This window comes from Canis lupus, chromosome 4 (genome assembly GCF_011100685.1).
Source record: "Canis lupus familiaris isolate Mischka breed German Shepherd chromosome 4, alternate assembly UU_Cfam_GSD_1.0, whole genome shotgun sequence".
NCBI classification, from domain to species: domain Eukaryota; kingdom Metazoa; phylum Chordata; class Mammalia; order Carnivora; family Canidae; genus Canis; species Canis lupus.
Window position 1 is genome coordinate 70,288,845 of NC_049225.1, and position 6,944 is coordinate 70,295,788.

At 34.4% G+C, this 6,944-nt stretch overlaps 1 long non-coding RNA gene across 1 annotated transcript in view; it reads right to left on the reverse strand.

The window, feature by feature from the left end:
• Positions 1-711: 711 nt before the first annotated feature.
• The window catches only part of LOC119871555, a 64,502-nt gene continuing 58,269 nt past the window's right edge, over positions 712-6,944 (reverse strand). Inside the window, exons 2-3 of the long non-coding RNA XR_005358545.1 lie at positions 1,226-1,281; positions 712-832 (exon numbers count right to left, since the gene is read on the reverse strand). This is a non-coding gene — a long non-coding RNA (uncharacterized LOC119871555). The remainder of the gene's footprint in view (positions 833-1,225; positions 1,282-6,944) is intronic.

Sequence of the window (6,944 nt, forward strand, 5' to 3'; positions counted from 1 at the left end):
TGTGCCCACCTCTATGCAGATTGACAAGGCTTCCCTATCTAAATATTCACTCTAACCCTAAACAAAAGTATCCATTCACCCTCTACTGGGGAGTCACAGCTTTGGAAGCTGTTGCCTCCCCCGACCATGATCTTTTTATTTGCTACAAATAAAGTTTTCTTTGTGTGATAATGCACCTGGTATACTTTCTGTGATTCACCAAGAAGCAAACTCAAGTTGGTTCAGTTATAGTTGGATAACATGGTTAAATCTCAGATTACACTGTTAACTCATTGTGTGGCTGAATAAAGAATTTAACATCACAAAATGTTAATTTCATAATATAACAATAATAGACCTATAAATTGAGGACTATAATAAATCTCAACTGAGATCACACAATGGAAAGTTCTAAGTAAACCATAAAATACTATAATTATACTCTAATCACCACCTATACAGATTGCCTATATTATTAAAATCCTGTAAAGATTAGTTGGAGTTTTATCCCAAGCATAGGTCAAAAAATAAGTGAAAATGACAATTTCTACTATAGAAATATAGCTTTTGTGTAATAATACTTGATCCTTGAAAGATTATGTTAATGTGTTACTCTTTATTTCGATGATAAGAAAATAATATCCAAGATTGGTTGTCATACAATTTATTGTAATTAAGGGGAAAACATCCATAGAGAACTTTGTTCAACATTTTAAGTTAAATTTTAATATCCTAGGCATGATACTTACAAAAAATCTACCAGTATGCCTTACCAACCACCATGGACCTTCCTGATTCTGTCATTTTGCCGTCTGCTTGAACAAAACACCTCGTGTTCAGTGATGGGGAAACCCTTGAGACAAAAAAGGAAATAAAGGCTACACTTCAGTGAAATTGCAAATGTTAAATATAAATTGCAACTCCATCACACTACTAATAAGAGATAAAAGTGACTAACAATTAACCAATTAAAATGACAAGTATGTGAATCTGAAAATACACAGATTAAACTTTGACCAGAGTCAAAGATTTACTGGAAAGATCTACTGGAAAATTAGACCAGAATTATTCTGTTGAGTTGAAAATAGAGCAGTGATCTCAAAACAAAAAGTGAAAATTCTATTCCTGGATTAAGAATTTATTAACTCTGATGGAATCTTCCATTTCTCTGGGGATCAATTTCTTTTTCTGTAAAAAAAAAAAAAAAGGTGTAGGACATGACCTAGATGATCGCAAGGTCTTTTACCTGCAATTGGAATTCCAGGAGTATCTTCTGAGAGACCAGCTCCAGGATGGGAGAAGCTACAGAACAAAAAGAGGCAGTGACACAAAGCTGGAAGGAACTACCAAGGCCCAGACACGCACAGCATTTAGGTAAAAGGAAATCCAGGTGGGCCCAGATTCAATTGCTAGCTTTACTATAAACTCTCTGAATGACCGCTGGGAATTTTTGCTTTATTTTCGTCCCTGAACTCCAGAGTGTTTTGAAAATTATATGAGATAAGGGTGGGAAAGCACCTTTCTCTCTTAGGAAAATTCCAAAGAATAATTATAAAAGCCTTCTATAGCTCATAATCTCAGTGTTGCTCATGGGTATTTATTTAAATATTTGCCCAGACTCCTGCTATTATAGATGATATCAGAGATGACAGATTGCTTCTCTATTTATCAGGCTCTAAAAGGAATGTACACACTTTGACACAGCATGTTGGGAAAATCAGAACTCCCTAACTGAAAAGAAAACAACTCTGAACTTTGTGATATTAAAGATATATAGCTCTAACAAGACATGGATTTAAAGACATTTGTATTCAATAGATGTAGATTTTGCCAGGTTAGGTGAATTAAAATTGTATTGGAAAATTTCTCTGGAGATTTTGAACTTTTTTATTTTCCCACAAATTCACTTGAGTAACTTTGAGTAATTATGACTTTTTTTTACACTTTGTTTTTCCACAAATTCTCCTATCCCAAACTAAGCAATTTAATTAATTACATTTTTAGGTTCATTGGTAAACATAGGCAATCCAAAGTAAGTATAATTGTCAGTGAGAAAAATGTTTGAGTTCCAGGTTTAGTCTAGCCTTGCCATGTGGTATTGGCTAAAAAGTCCAATTAATCAAAAGGTTATGCTCTGAATCTGGAAGTTTGGTGGTCAGAATGTTCTAACCAAGAAAAAGGTCATATTCTATTTAAAAAGCATTAAAAAATTCAACCAAGGTTTTTTATTTAATTATCCTTTTTTTTCTCCACATATATACATATATGTACACAATTATTTTAATATGAACATATAATTTTGGATTATCATTTTCCTACTGATATGGAATGCATGTATTTTTCATAGGATTTAGATAATGATCAAGTTTCTAATTTATCTCATACTCATATTTTTAGTCAAACTCAAAATAGTTGAGATAAAAACTAACCTAAATATGAGACATCATGTGCAAAACAGAGGTAAAAAGTATAGTGCAGATTAAAGTGGACTACCTGGCCACCATGGATTCGAATTCACTTAAAAATATCATTAATTAAAAATAATGTAAAAATCCTCCAAAATGAGTGTTATGAACACATGTACCCATGGTACCGATAGCTTGCTTCTGTCTTCAACTTCCTGGAAACACAAGAGGGAAATGGGAGACACAGGCAAAAAGAAAAGATGGCAGAACGAATAAAATCAAGGGAGGAGGTTTGGGAAATCAGGAGGAGAAAAACGTGGAATAACTAAGGGAAGAAAAATGAGGCAGTAGGATGAGTGGCAATTAAGTGTCCTGCTGATTTTTCTTTCCATGCCTTCCTGCTTGATACCTTGTGTCTGGTTAAAAAAAAAAAAAAAAAAAAAAAAAAGTTAGTGCTTTTGGATGATCCTGCCTCATAGGAACAGGGTTTCTTTTTCTACTCAATTCACAGTCAAGCAAGTGGTGGTGGAGATGAATTTTCATATTGTTGCCTCTTCCCCAAGTCTGGTAGATCTTTACAGAGAAGCATTGTGCCTCAACTACACACTCATGATCTTTTCTATAGGTTCTGAGACTTTGATATTATTACTCAGACTCATAGATCCAATGGTGAAATGAGCTTGGTAATCTTCGTATTAGCAAACACTATGATATATGCACTCTTCACATATTCTTGATGAAAACATACAGAGGAATGAACAGTGTAGGCATAACAAAATGATGAGACTATTTCATTTTTATTGTTAATATTTTAGTTTATTTGGCTTGATTTTTATTTTAAGGGCTGGGATTGGCTTGTGGAAAGCATGGTGGGATATGCACATATATATTTTATATGATATATATATGTATATAAACAAACTTGGGTACCAGGGTCGACTCAGCCCTTAACTAGCTTTGAGAATCTAGATATTCCTAGATATTCCTCAATGAACAGTTTGTTTTCAATAGATAAATTCAAATGTAGTATTCAAAATGTAGTATTTCCATACTGGTTCTTTGGAGATATATATATATATATATACCATAAAATGATTACAAAAAATGTTAGTTATTATTACTACTTTTTGTAGTAATGTTACCAAACCACATTGTGCTATAATAATCTATTTCCAATTAAACCTGTTTCTTCTGTACTGATTTGTCACATTTATGGCAGTGTTTTGGTATAATTGACTCCCTTAGGACTCATACTTCCTCATTTGTAATTTTTTTCTCTCATTGGCAATTGATCCTCAATTCCCTTTGTTATAATGCATTTAGCTTTTGGAATCTTTATCCACACATGTAGCTCTGCCTGCACAGGCCATGAACTGTTCTTCACATTTGGGGGGAACAAGAGAGTTAAACTAATCTATTTATAATAACCTTGTGTTGCTATGAGATGTGCCACAGCAAAACTGAAAATCATTATCTTTGTCTTGTGAGCAGAAGGTATAAATAAGGTGACCAGAGGAGTTTTATTGCTCTTAGCAACAGATACAGAAGAGCAAAACAGCTATTCCAATAATATTGCCCATATGCTGGTGTGAACAAAAGAAAGATCTAGTAGTCCCAGGCTAAGTGAATTAGTGCTCCTCAGTGATGCCATTGCCCAGGGCTGGGTTTTGTTCTTTTTCTATGATGTCTTTTCAGTGCCAAATATCTTGTCAGTTCCCATTAACAGAGTCAGGCTGCCTAGAGTCTGGTTAGACATATTCCAAGGATGGCAATTGCCTTATTCACAGGTTGTTAATGTGATATATCCTTAGGCCTTGGATGCCCTTTGGGGTTCAAACAGTGCAAAGAGGTTTTGTTTTGCTTTCCACTTTAGTTTTCAAAGCCACCACGTTTGTTCCTGCTACCATTTCTAGCTAGAATTTTGTCGCTTTCTCTTTATCATTTCTTCTTCTTCCCCAAAATATGAAATGTAAAAGACTGACCCTGTCCATGAGTGAACTAAGTAGCTACATTTAGCTGAAATCTGAGGGAAGAAGTTGCATTTTAACTCACAAACTTGTGATTGTAGGATTTGTACTTTTTTTCTAGCACAGCTGATGTGGTTGAGGAACAAATCTCCTTTTCAAACACAGCCTCACCCCACCCCCCACCGCTGTCCTGGGGTTTCCTGCTTATTATTCATTTAAGTATTAAGAATAGTCTTTAAATAAAATAGAAACCCTGGTCGGGTCAATGTGGAGTCACAAAGGAGGAGAAATATTTGCTCACTTTTGCCTTGGTATTAGTGATACAATATGGCTTGCCTACTGTCAGAATTTTTTTAAAAAACAGCTTTTTTTTTACTCTGGTTTCTCCAATAACCTCAGCCTATTTTGTGGTGCTGCAGATAAGATTTTGATAGCCCACATTTACCCACTCATAAATCAAATACTAATTTGAGACTAACAGTATATGCAATATATTATAGTAAATACTGTGGGGAGTACAAAGATGAATTAATATAATTATCAAATGGATCAGAGTCTGATAGAAGAGAGTAACACTTACACATAAACAACTTTTATACACGCTTTATTCTCTTCCATGGAGAATGCAGTTACCATTGATTTAGGTCAAGTCAGAAATCTTTACATCATCCTTAACCTTCTCTTTTCCTTCATATCATACAACATTGGTTATAAGGTATGCATAATTTATTTTTTAAATGTTTGTGAATGTTTCACTTCTTTTCACTACCAGCGTATTAATTCATTAGCTTTCTCATTTGATTAGGTTAGTGAATTGTTTGATTTTTCTGGAGGCTGTACAGAGCTATTGAAAGATTCAGAACAAAGGAACTATGTAATTATGCCTACTTATTAAAAATATAGTATTGTTGATCATAAATAGTTTTACAAAGAGTGACAAAGACCACTTCAATCCCATTAACGAAGAAAAGGAAGAAAGAAGTTAAATCAGAAATCAATAGTACATGGATTACTAGAAACTTAGTTCATCCTCTTTATTAGGGCCATAGTAAGTGTGTGATAAAATATAATTCCTTAACAAATTAAAATATAGTTATAATTACAAATTAAAATATAATTCCTCAACACAATATCCATTAAATCCAGAACATTATACTACTTATGTGTGATGGACATAGAAATGTGCCATGTGGATTCCCTTTTAAGTACTGGGTGATAATTGCCACAGACATACTTGAGAGTTGAAAGAACTCCCACTTTCTGGCCTAGTTCTGTGAGGCAAGATGTAACATGGCAGGAAAAGCCAAGAGAAAGCCTAGAAAACTATCCCACCTACTCCTGACCTAGGTACCAAATTAAAAATTATCATTTCCAAGAAAAAGACTCATGGGCATTATCGTGATTTAGTCAGCTAGTCAAAGTTTTGGAAGATTGGAAGATCCAGGAAAAAGATAACTAGGATTGAGGTATGTGGCTAGGTCTAGCCTATCAGAGGAGGCTAAATATGAATATGTTTGTGTCATATGTTAACATGCACAAGAAATCAACTATTACTATAAAGATACCAAACCACCAAGTACAGAAGATGATTTGGCACACTAATGTTAGTCATTGTCATTGGCCACCACAATACTGGTATAATAGACACATGAAGAAAGTGGCCATAGTGGCAAAAATAGACCAAAGCTGATATAACTACTGCCCCCACTGAATGTTCAAACTGCCAAAAAGAATAGAGAACCAATAGTGTTCTCAAAAGAGAATAACACTGAATCCCAATATGGTGCCATTCCTGTAACCACTGTGGAAAACAGTATGGTGGTTTTAAAGATAGAACTACCATATGATCCAGTTATCTCACTATCCACTTTGGATATATATCCAAAAGAATTGAGATCAGGATCTGAAAGAGATATTATCACTCCCATATCACAATAGCCAAGATGTGGAAACAACCTAAATGTTCATCAACAGATGAATGGATAAAGAAAATATGACACACGCACATACACACAGCACCCAATAGGATATTCTTCAGCCTTAAAAAAGGAAAGTCTGCAGTATGGGACAACAGGGTTGAAGCCTGAAGACATTATACTAAGTGAAATAAGCCAGACACAGAAAGACAAGTATTGCATTATTCAAAATATAGGAGATATCTAAAGTAGTCCAATTCATTAAACCAAAGACTGGTATGGTGGTTACCAGGTGTTGGGAGTGAGGGAAATGGGGAATTGTTTATCAACAGGCATAAAGTTTCAGTTAAGTAAGCTGCGTAAGTTCGAGAAATTTGCTATACAACATTCTACCTATAGTCAACCATAAGGTACTGTACACTTAACATTTGTTAAGAGGATATATTTTAAGTTTCTTATCACAATAAAATAAATTGGAAGGAAAACACACACAATATGGCATCATTTCTTAAAGAGACCAACTGGCCACATGATGCATCATTAATCACTAGTGCACAGGCTAGCTATCTGCTTTGATGGAAATAGATGCGTATTTCTTTCCTGCCTACAGAGTTGCAAACAGCATCACTATCCAAGGGCTTAAAAAATGTTTTATCTATTGATATAGAAACTCATGT